The following is a 21665-nucleotide window of genomic DNA, read 5'->3' on the forward strand; positions in this document are numbered from 1 at the left end:
TTGCACCGCAAACGATAACTGCATTTTACGTGTAACGTGCGATATCAATTCTGTGTTTCTAACAGCGGTTGTTACTTCATTTTTTTTTCGCTCGTCGTTGGATCTTGAGCTTTCACGTATGTTGGTTTGTCGAATGTACGATAAACACATGTGTCTATTTGTTTTTGATGAATATTAATTGTAATAAATTTAGCTGTGTTTAATTATCCTAATACGAGATTGATGCTGAATATGGATTATTAAATAATAGTATTAAGTTTCGAATATAACAGTGCATCTCATATTACTTTAATATCAACGTTGTCGTTAATGAAGTGTATATAATTCATATGAAAAAATCATCACAGGGTGTTAATACGTAAATGTGATAATGCATAAGCTAAAAGTATTTGCAAATGCTCTTTTCTCGTTAATATCTGTTTCACTGTTATTTCGTATAATTCGCTATATTGTCATTGTATTTTACATTGTTTATTTTATTCTCGTGTGTTTCGTACGTTTTTGCAAAAACTTCATTTAGCTGAACATTTTTAATAAAACGTAAACTTATAAAATAATGTCATAAAATAACTTTTAGTTACTTTTCGATATCAGTATCTTATTAATGAAAAAATCAACGAGCAAATATAACAATAAACACTAAAGTTTCTGTACTGCAGGTACCGTGATGTTTTTAATTAATTCTCTCCTTTGCACGAAATTGTAAGTTACAAGATTGACGTACGTTGCAAATCGAAAATTCCCATCTAGGACACTATGTATAGAGTGTCCTAGATAGGAATTTTCTATGTATAGAATGATGTGCAGATCCTAAAATAACGCACAGTTTTATAATTATACGACTGAAAGCACTATCGTTCAAATACTCAACTTTTATCCGATCAATTTATATATTTTTTTGCAATGGATAGACGGGCTACGTCTACATCATGATAAACGTTCCAAATTTGTCACTGGACGTAAGCACAGCGCCACGTCGTATTATTGACTTCATCGCGTATAATCCTCCCTTCGCACGGCACTCGACACTGGTAACCAGATCAAGCCGTCCGATTCCATTTGACGCGATACATTCGCCGACCGCCGCGCGGATCCATCGCGGATACACCGTCTTCCGCTTCCGCCGTAATGGATTCAAGGATGCTTCCTGTGTACCATAGGGAGCCACTGTCTCTCCTTAGCGAGAGCTCCCTCGTCGCGCAAGACTCACCCCAATCGCGACGGATCCTGTTCATATATATCTATATCACCGCAGTCTCTCCACAGCATTTTACCCGCCTGCCCATCTCCGTCTCTCCGCATCGCAGCCGCATCACGCTGCACTTGCTCCCCTTTTTTTTTTTTGTTCGCCGCGTACAGGAGACTGCGCCGCGTTTGAGAAGTCGTCGCGAAACGAGCCTGGGGAACCTTAAAGAGGCCGGTCGGTTTGAAGCGGTTGCGATATTCCCAACGGCGGCTTCTGCCAAGGATCTGAATAATATCATCTCCTACTTCCCCTTCCCCTCCCCCTCCTCTATCTTTACTTGCTCTCTGAGCTTTTTTCGCATTCAAGCGAAACTGGCATTCACTCGTCTTCCGCCTTCTCGCGCCAGACATCGTTGCCAATCGCCTTTGCGGCACTTCGATTATTCTCGCACAGCATGCGAGAGAGAGAGAGAGAGAGAGAGAGAGAGAGAGAGAGAGAGAGAGAGAGAGAGAGAGAGAGAGAAAGAGAGAGAGCATGCGGTCGATAGCGAGTTTTTCATCATGCGCCGGGTCGGGTCGGTCTATATAAACGGCGAATCAACCAGTGGTCAAACCGACGATATAATTTTCACTCGTGATTTTCGCGAATTGAAAAGCGACATCATCGAAATCGAACTAACGATCTTCGGTACATATGAATTCGATGGGGATCAACAGTGCGCGAATGCATTTTATTGCAAATAATGTTATTCAGTACTTTATAGTGCAGCGATACATTCTTTGTTTATTTAAATACGTATATTTCGTTAAAATTATTTTGAATATTTTGAAACTTAATGTGATATAGTTCTAATTCGAGAGTGGTTTACTCAAGTAAACAGCACACGGATACATTTGCATTTTTACACGAGTATGACGTCGATTAATTTTGATGAAAGTTATCGGTGTTAAATATGAGAAACGAAGATATTCGTATATAAAGCGAAAATGTGTATGTATTGCTATACACCAGTACAAGCAAAAATATGATGCGCTTTCACTACTTATTTCTCGTGAGTTTCACAATTTTCCCCGATTTTAAGCGCTCCACAAATATAACCACGCTTCCACCGAAATTAGATTTAATCTGCGTAACATTATACACAACGCTATTTCTGAATAGAACCCACATCGGCGAGGATTCGGTGGAAATCTATTATTCTTAAGCGCGCTTACCTCTCTCTCGGTTCTCTCTTATTTTCGCTTCAACGTACGCGCCGGTTGCTTGACCAAGTTCTCGAATTACCGCGAAATAGGAGCCCATCCGACTGTCGACGCGCGCGATAAATCCGTTCTTTCACCGCGAAATTTCGTTCAATCGCGAATTCACCGCGGCAATATCACATTTCCATATTCCTCGGATTTTATCTCCGAAATCATCTCCGCGCGCCCCGCGTGATCGCGAATCGAAGTTTTTACATACAATACAGTTATACATTCGTCCGCGGGGGTACGCGGGGGGCGCTTTGTACCCTCCCGCAGAAGTCTCGGTATTACAGGCGGATATTCCGTGTAAGTATAGCCCGTACATGCGCTTTACATACGAGATCGAGAATGATGAAGTGCACCGCGTACCCCCGTTCCCCCCGCCTTGTATATATATATATATGCAATAACCCCACGTTCGCCGCCGAGTATAACGCTGTGTGCTCCGTGCCCTCAGATATTCAGATTTCACAACGGCGCTTTGTCTTTCGAGGCAGAAAAATATAACGGGGAAGGAAGTAAATCGTCGTCATACTTACGTGTTGCATTAAAGCCTCTCTCTCCCGGAGAAAGTATACTCCCGTCGCCTTAAATAAAGAAAAGCTCGCGAAAAGTTTTATCCTTACGTCCGGCTGTTATACCGTAATAAAGCATTACGCCTGATGCGTTTTGAGAATATTTTCACGCTCCGCGAAAGTATCCGTAAAAATGTTACTTCTTGCCAGAAAAACTATTTGTGTAACGATGTAATTCGATATTGATCTCTGAGAAAACATGATAATATTTTTATATCACCCTAAATACCTTTGTTAAGTGAAACATTATAAGTCATGTTATATTATATTTACAATTTCAATGCTTTTCCACGTGCATCCCGAAATATGGACCTTTACGTTTTACTGTAAATATTTATATTTACAGAAATGCACACGTGAAGTATATATATTTAGAAACATATCCCAAGTTTATTTATGTTTCGACAAATACGATCTTTTCCGTAAACGGACTCTATTCGCGAAAATATTATTACTATATAATGAAGTATCTCTATAGTACATATGTGCAATATTTCTTTATATAAGTGTATAATATTATCACCATAAATATTATCTTAAAAAAAAGGTAAAAAAAAGAGCGCCAAGTATCCGCGCTCGTCAAAATAACTACTGTGCGAAACAATGTTATTGTTGTAAAAGTAGCGATATCAAACGTCGCCCCAACTGAGCATGAATTTATACACATCATAAAATTCAATTCTTTTATTATCATACTTATTGTTAGTACAATAATGAAATATTTAATGCAAATAAACTTTGATGTTGAGCGTGAAAAATTGTGTTTATCATAACATTTAATTTTTTCATTATTATGCTTATTAAAATAATGGAATATTTTATCCAAAAATACTTGGTGTTGCTAGACTTCTAAACATGTGCGTGTGTGAAGTTTGTGTGATTGAAGAGCGAATTTGATTTAAAATGTAAATAGATATAAATGTGAAGTAAATTTAAGATAATTTTTCTGTAGTATCTGGTACATACATACATAAAGATACTACTTCCTTTCTCTATATGAAACATTCGCATGCACTTGTCTTAGCAGCGCCAAGTTTTTTTAACATAATTACTTTCATAGCAAAAATAGATAAAAATGAAAATATCATTGTTTTACACAATAGTTATTTCAACCGACACACACTTGGCGCTTTTTAAATCTTTTTTAAAAAGATTATTTTTATGGTGATATATCACGCATTTTGTAATATTTAGTGTCTTATAAGTAACGTGTTGATTTTATGTAATATAAAATAAGACATAACTGTAAAAACAACTAACAATATACAGATTCATAAGTTATTTAATATGACGTACATATAGAATTGGATTGATAAGGTTGTGTTGAGCTATGTTGGAACGTGTCGGGGTGTATTGAGGTGTTTGGAGTGGATGGAAGTACATGGAACAGTGGCGGTGGGTGGTGGTGTGTCTGATTGGGTTATTGAGATACGTACAGGATTATTTGATGGGGAGAGGGATGTGGATCGGGGAAATGGAGACATGTGATAATGTGTTTGGATGGATAAGGATGTGTTGGGCTATGTTGAGATGTGGAAAGTATTGAGGTGTTTGGAGGTGGGGAGCGTGAGTGGGGGAGCGAGGGTGGATGGTGATATGTTTGAGTGAATATAAAGATGTGTTGGATTATGTTGGGATGTGTCGGAATGTATTGAGGTCTTTGGAGTGAGTGGAGGAGAAGGGTGCTCAGATAGATCAGCGTAGATGAAGATAAGTAAGGGTATGAAATGCTTGAAAATGAATACATGCAAGTATTGAAATATGTCTGCCGATTTATAATCGGCTGTCGTGTCTCTTGATACAATAAAAAGTCGTTGAGAACAATTGTGCGAACTATCTGCAAAAATTGGTTTATTTAAAAGAACAGACATGGTAACTGTCCATTTCGTATTATTGTTTTACCAGGGTTTAGTTAGACCTCGCGTCAATTGGCACACAATTTTCGCCAAGCTTTTTAATCAATTTGCTCGTAAGAGTTAAACTGCGGAAAGCCGGTAGCGCCTTAAAGCGCGTGTAATTGAACTTGGCTCAAATTAATGCCGAATAAAATTGCAGGGGCCAGCCAGCGCCCTTTAATTAAGATTGTCGCCTTTCCACGCGCGTGTACGTGTATCGAACTACTCTTGTTTTCGTCGCTCCTGCAAGCTCCTCCTGGAGGGATAGCGGTAAAAAGCAACGGGATAATGACTATGCATAAGGACGCGCAAAGGATTTCATATAAATGATAATGTTCCGGGTAGTTCCTTCCACTTCTGCTTCCAAGAGTGTGGCTCAAAGGAATTACCAATTTCGACGGGACCAAAAGTGGTCGCATGAAAAATACGTTTAAAAATATATTCACGTCGCACATAGTAAACCGTACTATACATCTCGCGATATATCGTTACATCGTTGTTAAATTTTTGATGCGCGATATAAAGTCAAAATATCTCCATTCTCAGTAAAGGTACAGTAAAGAGCACATAATAAATAAATAAATGTTATAAATCCCAAAATAATTGATAATAAATATTGTAAATCTTATAATATATGGTTGTTGAATATTAACTAATTGTAAGCTAGGATAATGATAATGATTATTGCACTTTGGCCGTGTGCACTACGATAAAGTGGTTGAAATATTTTTACGGCAACAATTTCTCGCGTGAACAATTTTAAAACTGCGCGACATGTGGCCAACGCTAAAAAAAACCGTAACTAAAAAAAACATGTGCAATTAAAAATACACTGACAACTACTAATAATAAACTACTGATAACAAGAGTTGCCGTCTCGCACAGAATATTTTCAGTTTTAAACTTTTTTCACCAACAATTTTACATGCAGCTATTGTTGCCAAATTTAATTATATATTTTTTGTAGGAAAATTCTTATTCGAATAAACGAATTCTGCAAAAAAGATATAAAAATGCTGAAATAATATTGAGATAATTCGAGCAGCAATGAACAGGATTCATTGAAGAAAAAGAATATTATGTAGTCGCATGTTTGTTAATGAAAACTCTATCTGTGAGAGTTAGTTAAACAATGCAGCTAAGATAGCCAGTGAAATCTACTTACATTTATATATTTGTTTAGAATTATGAAAAGCAAATTTTCTACTAAATTCGGACGTTATTTAAAGTAATCAATGCTTTTTTTGAACAAAAACTTTAAGATGAAGTGTTTCGTTCACATTTCGTTTGCAATGCGACAATTTTACAGATTTGTAACGCGCCGGAGTCGCTATGCGAATGTTGAAACAGAGGAATTCCGGACAATCCTTTATCCACATTTTATTTTATTTAGTTTTTTTACGTCAGTTTGCTGAATAGAATTTAAAGAAAGCAAAATACCATTTGCAAATAAGATTGCGTAAGTGCATTGCGCGCATTTAAGAAACATCTCTCCGAGGCATTTTTAATATAAAATAGCCTGGATTAGTTTCGAGAGAACAAAGCTGATGTTGTGCATTACTCGCGGAACTCTTGCCGTGAGGTCCAGGAAGCAACAATTTCACGCAGCCATTCACAAGGACAATCCGAAGTAATGCACGAGCGTGCACGTTGCCTGCAGGACGGTAAACGTGCGTCCGCAAATTTGGGTGTCAAATCTAATTACCAGCGGAATACGTAAGCAGGCTCCTGAGAATCAGCTCTTCCCGTTCTCCCGGGCGCCCGGGACGGGTGTGTAACTAAACTTCGTAATTTCCAAAATTTCGGACGACCGCCGGCCAAGGTGTTTGACATTAACGACTTAATTCGCCACGTACACGTAGCTTGGTGGGCGATTCCCCGGAGGTGATCATCCTCCGGTGCACTTAATGGAAACGAATCGTACTTTTAACGAGTACGCGCGCGCGCGTGTATAGCCGCGTATGCAGCACGCGTTGAATCTGGGACAAAACTTTGCGAGCGTCGAATGAAGTTTGTGCGCATATTGCGCTTAATGCCATCCTTTTCCGGCGCGGCTACAGCTGTCAAATAAATTGTATTATTCGGTTTTCAATAGCAACCCCACGCACGCGCGCTTTTATTGCTTTTTATTATTCCTATATTTTTGCCTTTTGTTATTATTCATATTTTTATATTTATCGCGATTTAAAAATACAGAGAGAACGAAGTAGATATACGAAACCAAATACTGTAACGACAATTTAGTTTCTGGGTACAATGCTTTTAAAAAGAATTAAAGCTATTAGCTCTAACAAGTGTGTGATTTTGTATTTTAATGGTATTTGACGCAAATGGAAAGTTTATACGCATCGTTCACCGCACGAGAATCGTTTTCACAAACGTCTTTATTAACGATCTACCCCTTTCCGCCGTCGCGTGAAGATCCGCTCGGTAGAGAACGCGACAACAAATCACACTCGCGGGGCACATTTCTTCCCGGCTGCATGCGTTTGATGTGTCGTCGTTCTCGGTCGCCGGTGCATGGACGCGCGCGTGGCACGTATATAAAAGCGGACGCGATTCAAGCCCGGGACGAGTGGACATTTGCTGGGTGCGTGTGTGAAGTGGAAGAAGCGCGCACGAAACGTCGGAAATATTTTTTCTTCGCGCACTTCGGTCAATATCTGTCGATAGCAGCGACGTTCGAGGAGGGTCTCTCTCGGCGAGCGAGCGAGCCACATACATGCCACTGTCGGGATCTATATGACACCGTTGAAGCCGAGTAGTGGCAGCTTGAGTGCTCGCTTGTCGCTTCGTCCGAGTGGATGCATTTTTTGTCATCGATATTAATCATCGGGTAACAGCACGTGGGTGCTTCGCACCCGAGATACTTTTGCATGCGTATTTAGCGATAATTGTTTATACGTCGCGCCACGCCGCGCTGATGCCATGCGATCGCGAAATGATCGAGCGAAGCGAAGCTTCTTCGGGGAGAAATTTTATTTGAATCGCGATAAGTATATAAATTTCCGTCGTCTCTTCGTGGCGAAAGCTGGATTTCAAAGATAAAAATGTTCCTCGTACTTTCGTGCGTTATGTTGCTGTTTGCAGCAGCCCGTCGTATTTCCATCCGAAAAAGAGTCGAGCGCGAGTCTCACGCGAGAATTATTATTCGCTGAAGGACTGCGCTTTCGCATTCCGGTATCTCCTTTAAAATTGGCCATGTTAATGACAGAAATACGATTTCGGGCGAGAGCCCCATATTCTCATCGCTCGCGCGCCCGCATTCATTTCGCGATGCACTTAATGGAAACGTCCCGCGTTCGGTAACGATAGCCGCGCCACGCTGAGGTCTCGATATCATCCGCGCTTAATGACATTCGCGGGAGTGTGTGCAGCGGACGGACACGATGATAAATCGCAACACTGAGAAACGTATAATGCTCTTGCAAAACGGTCATCTGCGCCTGGATGCCGTTCGTGAGCACATCCGAAATAAAGTATCCCCTTTGCGAGCATTACGCGGACGTACAAACAAATCTTTCTGTTTAATGATACAAACAATTATTATTATTATAATATTATTTATTTTCTGTTTTATCAATGTATGCGAGCAGTAAGAAAAAGAAAATGCGTAGGACAAATTGATAGAAATAATATGGAAATAAATACGAGAAAAGATCTGCACATTCTTCTAAAAAAATAACGAAAATTTGATTTATTTGCAATATTTCACTTTCAAGTGACAGCGGAACGTAGACAGTATTAATTTACCGTTAAAAAAAAATGAGAGCAACTAAATATTGCTTCGATATATTACAAAAAATATGTACTTTACGCTCCTACGATGTAATTGTTCCATCGGTCATTATTTTTTTTAAAATTGTCCACGCGTATTGTGACTTTCCCTTTGCAGGTATAAAAGTATAAAACTCCAATAACGATTAACGCGCTCGCATGAAAATATTCCGATCGTTCGGATTATCCCCCTGAAACCGATGCGACAATTCGTAACTATTCGCAACGATTGCCCTGATAGCTCCATTTTTTTGTTCCGTATCTGTCGCTGCGCCCTTTCCCAGCCGTGCCGGGGCACGCGGGGCATACACAATGTCGATAGCAGTGGCCCACTGCAGAGCGGCCGGAATGATTTCCGGTTAATATCCCACCCGAGCGGCCCGCGACCGGGTAGATATAATTAAAAACCTCGGCGTCCTCGGCGGATCTCCCGCCGTCCACCGCCGCGAAATTGCATGTAAAATTGGGCCGAGTCGGCCGCACGCGCGCAAACACACTGCAAACCGTCGTCGTTGCAGCAGTAACGTTGATATATCGCGCGGCCGGCCGGCACCGCAAAACCTCAACGCGAGTTCGCCGTAGGTAGGTAATTTTGCAGAAGGCCAGTTGCAGGAATCAAAGTGGCGAACGGGGGTGAACGTCGAGGGGAAGGTGGGGCTGGACTCCGGCCAGCCGCGACGCGGGTTGACAAGAGGGTGCAGCGAGAGGCGCGCGGAGATGGAGAAGGACGAGGAGAAGGGTGGTCGTGTATGCCGGACGAGGGGCGGAGGAAAATCCCCGAATTCGGGGCACAGGTGTCAAGTGCAGTTCTACAGTATTTCTACCGTCAAACACGTCGCTTTAACCGCGACTCACGCTACTTTACGCGCGCGCGCAAGATGTATAAATATATTTGACTTGTGACTGCTTTATGCATGTACATAATACATATACATATAATATATGTATGTACGGCAAGAGTACAAACTTTGAGAAGTTTTCCGAGTGTACCCAGGCATCACTGGCGGGGAACATTGCTAAACTACGAGCTGCAATACACGAAATATCAACCGCGAATACGTAGAAATTTAATGCGCCCTTTTCCCCCCGCGCATGGTTTATATTCTCTTGCGTGGAATGTATCGCAAATCCGCGTGTTACGGATATACTTACGATGCCTTTGGTAACAGTCAAATATACCAAACGTGTATTTGCTTTCCATGCGAAATATTCTAGATACCGACGTTACCCCTGCCCCCTCCCCCGTCTCACCCGGAGCTTCGGATAATAAAATCAGAGCGAGAGACACGCGCGCGGATTGTCGGATGACGGGGGCGTGTGTGCGACGCGTCCCGCGAGGCTCATCACGCTGATCGCGCCGGGCTACGTGCGTTTCGCGCCACGGGCGCCGCGAATGCGAGATTTCAACCCCCGGGTGCCCCACCCCTCGGGGGATCACAGGAGCGAGCAAATATTGACAGTAAATTTGTCCGCGCGTGACCGGCGCGAGCGAGAACCCATCAAGAGACGTCCTGATAACATATTCATAAGGGAGAGAATGCAAAATGCGTGTCGGCGGGTCGTCCCGGACGGTCGTCCTTTTCTTCGTCGTGCCCCCCCTCCCCCCACCACCGCCCCCGCCCCCCATCGCGTCGTCACGCCGTTACGCATCCTCTTCGAGACGCGTTGAGAGACAACGCCGCCGTCATCCTTCCCCGTGTGCATCGCGACTATTTATATCTATTTTCGCTGGCGTCGCGTGTGACACACAGCGGTGGCTGCAAATGGCACGTTCTCGCGCAACGGTCTCATCTCAAATGGCGCGTTAGCAATAACACGAGCGTCATACATGGTGGACCGAATGCAATACATCGCATGATAAACCGCGCGATCGGAATAAATCGGGGCTACATTTCGGGGACGTCGAGAGACCGCGTGAATTATGTCGTTAAGCGTCGATACGCGTTTATACTCGATGGCATTGAATAGCAAAACGACCGCGGAAATGTATCCCTACCGAGATGCTGGAATATCCTAATCAAATTGAAATTCGATCGGCCAAGTTAAAGCAGAGAAGTGAAAGTACACACTGCGTATCGACAAGGAAGCAGGAAAAAATGTTTATTACATTTTTTTGGATCTGTATAATTTACTAATTTTTACTTGTTTCCTTTTCTTGACCAAGTTTCTTGACCAAAAAGAAAAATCCATATTTTTATCTATATAGGCAACACATGATTCTTTATATTTCAAGTAACCGAAAACAGTATTACTCCTCACTTTTATAATTAAAAACCTGTACATGTGCACTTTTATACACACATTTATACGTAAAAGTGAAATATCATATAATATATAAAATCATTGCTACTCTTGCAGCTATAAAGTGTTACATCGATAAAAATAAAAACAAAATTAAAATCCGCTATTCAACTGACTTTGAGACAGAAAAAAAACTACAATTCAATCGGAATTTATTTAAAAAATAATTGTTATTTTTTTATAACCAACATCATAGAAATTCGTAACTGTATTTGTAACGTAATTCCGACGCTCCGTGCTGGACAATTATCAGTTCCATTCGCGGACGGCTGGGCATTTAAAGCGGACGTACATGGAGTAGTAATATTTCATGAAATTAATAATTATCGGCTCGGTGTTTATATCAATTAAACGGCTGAAATAATCATGGCCCGATAATCATAAAGGATATATCGGCGTTGATCGGTCGATAGAAAGACAGGAAGAGAGAGAGAGAGAGAGAGAGAGAGAGAGAGAGAGAGAGAGAAGGACGGAGGGAGGGAGGGACAGGAAGAGAGAGAGAAAGAGAGACATTAAAACATATACAGCACTGACACGCGCGGGCGTGAAATGCTGTACGCCGACACATTAAAATATGTACTAATACTAATGCATACACCAATGTGCGCGCGTGTGCAGCGTAGAGCGAGCTTAATGTTCCACGGTCGCCGCCAAGTTACACGGGGGTTAAGTCGTTCGTATTCGGCAAGCCCACGAAGACGCGGTTTCGCGATAAAAGGGGGAAAAGAGCGCGAGGAGACGAATAGGAACGGGGACGCGACGAGAATTACCAGAGCAAGCAAGAAGTTAGTAATTTCCCACGTTGCCGTGGATAAACTTTACTATGGCGAGCACTACATTAAAAGGGTGATACGACGCAGTGGCATTATCGAATAACCGACAACTGCCGTACCTCCACTTCCCGCACCCCCGCCGTTTCATTACGGTAGCTAAATGCAACAATGGAAAATATTTGTAACATTTCAGCCCTTGATATTAGTCCGGACAAAAATATTCGTAAAATGAAAGTAACATGTATTATATATATGTTGTGCCCTCCAAATATATCTAAACTCTTCATTCAATGGTTTAATTTAACAATTAATTTAAAGAGTTAATTCTTGCAAATCATTAATTTGAAATTAAGATGGTTTAGGGCGATGGATGATGTCAAATAAATTTGACGGATACCTAAGCCATTAAAAAGTAATAGATCATAAATAATATTTGTTTAATTAAACCTTCAAATTTGTTTAACAAACCCTTTAATTATATAAAAAAGTGTGAAACTGATGTAGCGGATTATTACCATCTAAGGGATTAATGAATTATTATATTCTATAATAAAGTAAAACTTTAAATAAAAGAATTATTGTACTGAGAAATATTGGTTCTAATATAAAAATATTTTAAGTAATGATAAAATGCCTCTTTATACACAAAGAGTGCATGCATATATTATTTTTTACCTACAGTTGAATTGTTTTATTTACGTTTGTAATATAATTTGACAAATTTATTGTCTCGACATTGAAATAAAAAAGTAACTCACCGGCCGATGCGCAACAGCGGAGTTGTAAGTTGTAACCCTGCGTTGATCTGTAAAGTATAAATATTTTTACATTAAAGCAGCGTCAAAGATAAGCAATACTTCAAGTAAATAATTATCGCACCCGTTAAATTTTTAAGATGTTATTTTAACAGATATCTTATTTTGAAATGCTAATATAAGAAACAATCGCGGCCGTATAAACTCGTTTCCGCATTAACTCGTTCGCATAATTAATCCACGAAAAATCGTGCAAATAATATTACGACCGTGCGAATAAGAGAGAGACGCGACGTAATATCTCTTTTTACATATGTCGGAGGTCGAACTCCGAAATTGGGAAATTGCGCCAGCGCCAGCGCCAGGAGGAGGAGAGGTGGAGAGGAGGGAGGAGAGTTAAATCTAACGAGTAATGAGTAGCACGTAATGGGCGAATCAAGTCACGCTTGAGAAAGTGGCGGAATCCGCCACAGAACAGTAAATAAATAATGAACAAATAACATCTACTCACCCCACGGTTGCCCCGCCGTCGCCCGATGCCTCCCAGGCCTCCTCCTCCTCTCCTCGGTCCTCCTCCGTTGTCGCATGTCGCATCTCCGTCGGCGCACTCACTCGTGACTCACGACATTTATGAACGAAAATCGACGATATCGTCGCTTATGATCGCGCGACACTTTCGACACTTTCCACGGCATTCCCGGTATTAATCTCGCGATGCGGCGCGTACACGCGCTTATTACACGGCGACGGAGTAATTACGAAAAAGCTACGAACAAAGTTATACGATCTGATCGACTCCCGTCGGCGTCGGCCCGTGATGTCTCGCAGGTAGACGCGAGACGCGACGAGTGAGTCTAAGATGGCGGCGAGAGTTTCGCAAATCGCGCGGCCAACTTCACTCGCCAGAAGCAACCGTTGCAAGGACGGTTGCTTCTGGCGAGTGAAGTTGGCCGCGCGATTTACGAAACTCTCACCGCCATCTTAGACTCACTCGTCGCGTCTATATACTTGTAGCAGGACATCACGGGCCGACGCCGACGGGAGTCGATCGGATCGTATAGCTTTGTTCGTAGCTTCTTCGTAATTATTCCGTCGCCGTGTAATAACCGCGTGTACGCGCCGCGTCGCGCAATTAATAACGAGAGTGCCGTGCAAAGTGTCGAAAGTCGCGCGATCATAAGCGACGATATCGTCGATTTTCGTGAGTGAACGTCGAGAGTGAGTGGACATGGAAATGCGATATGCGACAATGAAGGAGGACTGAGGAGAGGAGGAGGAGACCTGGGAGGCATCAGGCGACAGCGGGGCAACCGTGGGGTGAGTAGATGTTTTTCGTTTATTATTTTATTGTCCTGTGGCGCATTCCGCCACGCACTTTCGCAAGCGCGACTTGATTCGCCCATTACGTGAAACTCATTACTCATTAGGTTTAACTCCGACGCAATTTTGCAATTTCGGAGTTCGATCTCCGGCATATGCGAGAAGAGAGATATTACGTCGCGTACGTCTCGTCTCTCTCTTATGTTCGTACGATCGTAATATTATACTTGCACGATTTTTCGCGGATTAATTATGCGAATGAGTTAATGCGGAAATATGCGGCCGCAATTGTTTCTTACATTAGCATTTCAAAATCAGATATCTGTCAAACTAACGTTTTAGAAATTTGAGAGGATTTACTTGAAGTATTGATTATCTTGGACACTGCTTTAATGTAAAAATATTTATATATTACAGATCAACGCAGGGTAACTTACAACTCCGCTGTTGCGCATCGGCCGGTGAGTGATTTTTTCATTTCAATGTTGAGGCAATGAACTTGTAAAATTATATTACAAACGTAAATAAAATGTACAAGAAATGAGATATTACAAAAGAATCATAAACAGTCTTTTTTTATTCTACATACGGTCTTTTTGTTTTTACTTTACACTATTACATCATTACATTGTCTATTACATTTTGCCTTTATATTTCATGTGACTATTATTTGGTATGTATGTCAAACGTGTCATAATCAAATAAAAAAATTTTTAACGAAATAAAAGATGATTCGTCTATATAGATTTTAACAGCACATGCATTATATTCCGAACATGTACTATATCCGTAACTTTCCCTCGTTTTTTTTTTACATTAATTATTTGTGATTGACGGATACGAAGGTAGAAAAAAAAAGACAACGAAAGAGAACGTTGATATAAATGCAAGATCTTGTTCTCTCGCTTTTAGTTCATTAAAATTGTATTCTTGCACGGAGCATCTCATGAATCTTATATCTCCTACCGAGGACGACAGCAGAGGAGGGAATAGAACTCTCCATCTTCCCTTTCTTTCACCCATCTAAAGACACACTAGAAAATTTTTGCTTCTAGTACACTTTATTTCATTATTGAAAAATGTGACTATGTTGCGCTATTGTTGCAACATTCCATTAACTTCATCTCGACTGTCCTGCTTGACCCGAATTGTAAATTGATCGTGTAATATATTATCGCATTCGTTACGATGGTCCATATATTAGATCTGGGATGAGAGAGATCTCAGATTGGGACCATCATCAAGAACGTGCACGCATCGGGTCTATTTCATCTTGAGTATTATCCTGTATTAAATCTAGGATGAGAGAAATCTCGGATGGAGACCATCATCAAGAATGTGCACGCATCAGGGTCTGTTTCATCTTGAGTATTATCTTATAATTGGCTGACTGCCGAGATTGCCAAAGGAATAACCCGCGGGATCGTTTCGGTATCGCCGCGTATCTGCAATTCGACACACCGACAATACGCGGAATGATCAAAAGCCAGCCCCCATACGGCGACGCTCCGGTAACCGCATCCACGATGACATTTTAACTATGCCAACAGTCAAGGAGTCTGCCGAGGGCATCAGCCCTGTGTGTCACAAGGTGGGAATTCCCTTTGATGCCTAAACATATCGGTATTGGACGACGGCATTGTGTTAATCGATTGTGTTACCCCTATACACGATCACGTTAGAGGGGGGCCGTACATCCTACTGTGTACGCGTCAAAATGTATGCGTGTGTGCTCTGTCCACGGAAGCATGAAGTCTCTCTCTCTAGGTACATAAGCTGACCGCGACTACTCGAGGAAGTGGCTTCTACATATTACCGATCCACGATGTTTAGCAAGCGTGAGCTCGAGCTCATCGTTTAAGATAGCGCTGGATCAGAAGGATCAACGCCGCGATATCTTGATATTTGAGAGTTGATATTTGAGAGATAGAATTACCCCGGTTGAAGTTATCCCGGTAAGATACTCATGATCGGGGTTGTAACAGCAAGCATTTATTTGCTCTCGATTATTTACCATATTTAATAATTTTATTCTAATTTAATAAATTTATTCCGATTTGTGTGTGTAAAACACGCTTTAATTTCAAAAGCTATACTTAAAATCCGTTCTTATTAAATCGATTAAAATGATCGATAAATTTTTCTTCAGATAGAATTTCCGCAAATTGTTCTTCCGTGGAATGATGAAACGTAGCGATATTTTCTTTCATGTTACTAATAGAAATTTGCGACAAGGTTTCGCGGATAACCTACTCTATTTACCCAGTTATAATTTTGATCGGGTTCCTGGTTTGGATAATTACAGATTTGTGGTATTATTAAATTATCTGTTATTAGAATCGCCTGTTAATAGATAATATTCCTGTGGTTATATTCCATTGATACCAGCTAATTAATTAAATATTTTTGATGATTACATTAGCAGTGTCTCATCAACAAAATGTAAGATGATACTGTCACTAATTACTAACTGAGATAACAGTATTTAACAATCTAAATAATCGATAATTTACCCTAATACTCGTATCATAATTTATGTCATTTTAGTCTTCTTATATATGTATGTATATATCCAAAAATTACTTTTCGAAAGATTTAAATATTTGATTTAAAAATAATTTAAGTGTCTGAAGAAAAAAATACGTAAGAGAAAGTTGCTTTTCTAAATAATAATTATTTATCTAAAAAAATAAGTCTAAAAAAAATTATTTTTCCTTTTTTTTAACATGACATACATGAAACAAAGTTACTCCAGTTGTTGCCTACTGTTTTAGAATTCCCTAAATTGGCCTAAATAAATAACTTCATAAATGTAGCATTTTTATAAGTTTTATATGAAACCATTATATATTTACGTCACTTTGTCTGGGTCAACATATAATAACTGTGTCCTTAAAAGGAAACTCGACAGAGAGAGTATCGTTTTTGAAGTGTCAAAACCGAAAAGGAGCACCAAACGATAAACGCCCGTAAAGTGAACGCGTCTGATCATTGAAACTGACCGTTTGTCAACTGACCGTTGAGGTACATGCGGCTGCCACTCGCCTAATGCAGTTCGCATTAACCTCAGGGAATACTTTTGTCCGCAACACAGCCTCCGGGGAGGCGAGAAGGGGGATTACGTACGAAATGCGGGTGTAATAATTGTCTGCTGCCGGAGATTGGTTTAGACGTTACATCGTCGATGCGATAGAGAGCCACGGGGAACTGTTGTTTCCTATTGTACAGCTAATTACATCGGGGACCCGGGGACCACGGGCAGAGCGGCACCGAAATTAACTAATCTACCAATGAAAGAACGCTGCGATACTAAACACTCGTCCTTGCATAGACCGGTATCGGTCCGGCGGCATATCGATATCCCAAGTATGAACGTTAACGCATAACATAACAGGATTGAAAAATTAACCAAAAAATAGCAATTTTGCTGCGTTTGCTGAACGTAACGCGTACGAAATTTGATTACCTCGTATTTAATATCAGGGGAAAAAAATATCAAATGTTGTAAACTACCTCAGAACATTTTTTTTTGTATTTATACATAACTAGGTCTTGCGTTAATGTTTGCCATATACAAAATGCGCTCTTGGAAAATTTCCCTACACTGAAAAAAAAAATTGTTAATCCCAAGAAGTATTTAGTTCGATACGTTCAACTAAACATTTTAGTTAGTTAACTACATATTGATTATTTCAACAATTTATTTCGTTTCTTTAATCAAGAATTAATTAATTCAACTAATGTTTAGTTAACTAACTAAAATGTTTAGTTGAACGTATCGGACTAAATATTTCTTGGGATTGACAAATTTTTTTTCTCAGTGTAACGAAACGTGTGCTTCGTGCACGCCGACTCTTTACAGCTGCAGCGGAAAGCGCTTTCTCTGCTTGGCTTTTCTCAAACTGCTTGCCTACGCGCGACCTTTTTCGGCGCCCGACCGCGAGAGGCGAAAAAAAAGGGCCGCGACGAAATTGCTCGCATTAATGTCGCAAGCCCTCGCTGATGAGCCTCTAATGAAATTCACGGGTGTTTCGAAACGGCGCTCGCGCGCAGGGAGCGTGGCAGGGGCGGGAAGAGAGAGAGAGAGAGAGAGAGAGAGGGCGAAGCTTTATTAAACCCCGGATTAAATAGCTGGAATTATTCAAAAGCTCAATTATCAGCTTATTGTTGGTCTAGCTGGCGCTACGGGCTAAAGCCGTGGGAAGGGTGCAGGTGGTGCGCGCGCGATGACCCCTTCCGCGTCCCGCGTTTCGTCTGACCCAGCCGCCCCCGGCTCTCTTACCTTCCCCGCTGTGCTCGCGACACTGTTAGGAATAAGGGATTTTTAGTAGCGCTAGCGCAAACTGCAAACTCGGGATATATCAACACGCGGACGTAGCAACTGACGGGCCGAGGAAAGAAACGTGGGGGGGGGAGGAACCCGGGGGATGTTTTACAGGCACGCGCTTTACGGGGGCTCCGTTTTAATCCGTTACCGGGTTAGGCGCCGCCGCGCGGCCTTATTTTCCCCGGGAGCGTTTTTCCGTGGTCGCGAGGAAAAACGACCATCGCGGAGTTTCTATCCACGGCTTAACCTTCCGGGATACGGCCGCGTGTACGTGTACACGGGCGCCGGCTTTCGTACTTAAGAGAAAAAGCGTTTTACCGCGAAAGACTCGCCCTGGGACGCTTCTTGCGTCCGTTCATTATCCGATTGACCTTTGGAGAGAGGGATCAAACGACGGTCTTTCTTCGATTCGATTCTAAACAGGGTGCTGAAGACCGTGGGAGCGCCGCGCGTGCGGAACGCATCATGATTTGATCAGCTAATCGTGCGATGTATCTAATTAGCTAATCAGCTAGCAGATTAATAGAGAAAGGGATGTAAATTATATGCAAACTAATGTTAGAATCTCCGCCAATGCAATGTACATTATAAATTCATAAGAATAAAGCTCGTTTAGAAAAAAAGATACGAGCTGTCATATTTCTAAAAAATGTCTTCAAACGTAATGATATTTGAACGTAATTGCGCCACCAAGTATTATATAGTCTTCATAAAAACTGTAAATTATTTTTAGAACACATTTTGTTAATTCGCTCGATTTTTAAAAATTCCGATTAATACCTAACTTGGCAGGAATCGCGAGCATTTTCCATTGTGATCGTTACCGGGGAATTACGCGCGTTTACGTTGCGCGGATAATGAACAGAGTGCTTAAATGAGTCTCGTGAGGCGTGGCAGTATCGCGCGCTGTCATTAAAGCACCGCTCGCGCTGTTAATTAATTGATTAACAATTGATCGCATGACGGATTGAATATGTATGCAGCGGACGCGGATGTGCAGGTAGGACGAAAGATAGGCTCGACAAGGGCGCTTTAACGTGATAGGAGACGAGAGCGGCGACGTCGTGTATAAGGGGGTGATTGCTCGTGATAATGAGTCATTAGCAGCGAGGACACGAGAGCGTGACATTGTCCGCGCGATCGACGTGTACACGTATATAAACATATACGTCGTCCAAGCATGCAACGCATGCGTTGTTGATTGATGCCAATTAGGTACCAATATTATATCAAAAATTCGGATCGTTCTGCTGTGATAATTTTAAAAATTTTTTAGTTACGTGAGATGCGTAAAAGGAAAGCTATCACAATAAAATGTTACAAATTGTTATTTAATTATACCGTTTAATTATATTTAAACATTTTACGAATTAAATGATTTAAGCCTTTTTATTATGTAACAAAAGTTATATAACAAAGAATTGTTGTAATCAATTTACATTCAATTGTAAATAAATATTTTGTAAAAAATAAAAAATTTATACAAAAATTTCATACATTAGCCTAGTACCTAGTATTGGATATTGGCAAAATACCGATCTTGTACCAAAGAAGATCTTGAGTTTCATATTTCAGTTTTAGTCCAATACTGAATTAGTAAAAAGGAACAATATTTATGGTCACTGGGCTGATATATGATACAGATCAGTATTACATAATAATACTGAAACAATATACTGCCGGTAGATTTTCAGTACCACGTCTGAAATTGGCAGAAGTTGTGCGTTCCGAAACGGTATACTGACCGAATGTTGCAATATTGAGAATCGGCATCGATTTCTAATAATAGTTATAATACTTACTGTTAGTATTAGAAATCAATATTGATCGTTTGATACTGTTATACGATATAGGAGAAATGAACAAGGCTAAAACCTCTCAAAATCGAGAGTTTGATAATTCTCGTGGCCCTGTCAACTATTAATCTCGAACATTTCGTGGAAACCATCGAGGTCACCATCGATGACGAAGCACAAACTTCATGAACTTTAACTGAACGCATTGACGCGCATTTAACTTGCACCTGCAGCGATCGTATAACGCTGGCAGCCGGCGTTTACAGTCCACGTGCTGCACTGTCGAGCTGCATTGTGACGCGTGTGATAACCATAATAATCAAAATGTTCGTGATTCCCCGTTCCCGTTACGACTGCTCACTATTCTCGATTTATCACAAAGGTACTCAGGAAAAATGATTCAAGATCTCTGCCGCAGATTAAGTATGATACTTTTAAATATAAATAAAATGTAGCATATTTCAAATCATTTTTCATAATTTATACATTTCTCTTAATAAACTGCCAATTAAAATGTATCTAAGTAGTATATTATATAATAAAAAAATAATATATTAAATAATAAGAAAAATTGTCAACTTTATTTAACTTAATTAAAATTTGTTAACTTTATTTATACTGGCTTCACATTTATCTCAACGATTAATTCTTAAATCGTTAAATACCTCTTTTTTCCAACGTACCTTTCATAAAATATTGATGCTTCCATTTTATATTTGAGAAAGACTTGAGAAGCACGAGGAACGCCAGCCAGCGGTACTTCATATAGCTTCGGTCTCAGTATCTGGTGGAAAATAGCTAACTTTCCGTCGTGGAGAGGCAGTCATATCAAGGCCAGATAAATTCTACACGTCGCGTTTGCGTCGTTTCGTTGCGGGGGGAGCCTCGTTTCGAAGGCGACAAGATTACGCGGCGGAACATCGTACATGCAATTTCCGGATCTTATCACGCCGATACGATAGACAGCCGTATTTCATGAATAAAACACGCAAATATGCGTGCGTACTGACAAGTTTCGGAAAGAGGATGGTTCCGTGAACCGTGAGAGGTCGGCCCCGCCGGTATATGCCGCATATATTCTGTTCCGAGAACGGAATAAAAACAAAGTTTTAGCCGAGACGTGGATGGTACTTTTGCAAATTTGACATCGAGTCTGTCGATTTTCAGAAAGAACGAGAGAAAGAGAGAGAGAGAGAGAGAGAGAGAGAGAAAGAGAAAGAGAGCTCTAGCAACGCGTTTCGGTAACTTTGGTTACACCCTGCGCATTGTTCCGCGGACGCGCTAGCAATATCAAGTTGAGAGAAAAGTTTGGTCGGGCTAGACGCGGAGTAGTCGCGAAGACTTTTACGTCAACATTTTATTAAATACAGGCGAATTATCAAAATGTATTGAATGCTCTTTAAGACCCCTTTGGGGTAAATAAAGTATACCATTATCTATCAAAATGTATTGAATGAGAATTGTTTTTAACCGCCAAACGATGATGCAAACTTTATTTCCAGAAATTATTCATTCAGTACGATATATACGTGTTTACTTACAAAATTGGATCCCTGTTCTCGTAAATGCTATAAAACGTATACGTGTACCTGTAAAAATGTATTACATGTTTCGTTAAAACGCCGTCAACTATAAATCTCTAAGGCATATTAAAAGACTAAAAAAATATTATATATTTCTTAAATTCACCTGCGAATTTTTCGGATTCTCTTGTAT

At 40.7% G+C, this 21665-nt stretch overlaps 1 long non-coding RNA gene across 1 annotated transcript in view; it reads right to left on the bottom strand.

Moving 5' to 3' along the window:
- The window catches only part of LOC139807968 (uncharacterized), an 82411-nt gene extending 69084 nt beyond the window's left edge, over window positions 1-13327 (bottom strand). The window contains exons 1-2 of the long non-coding RNA XR_011730767.1: window positions 13018-13327; window positions 12510-12556 (exon numbers count right to left, since the gene is read on the bottom strand). This is a non-coding gene — a long non-coding RNA (uncharacterized lncRNA). The remainder of the gene's footprint in view (window positions 1-12509; window positions 12557-13017) is intronic.
- Between the last annotated feature and the right edge of the window lie 8338 nt (window positions 13328-21665).

Source organism: Temnothorax longispinosus, chromosome 2 (assembly GCF_030848805.1).
Source record: "Temnothorax longispinosus isolate EJ_2023e chromosome 2, Tlon_JGU_v1, whole genome shotgun sequence".
NCBI lineage: Eukaryota > Metazoa > Arthropoda > Insecta > Hymenoptera > Formicidae > Temnothorax > Temnothorax longispinosus.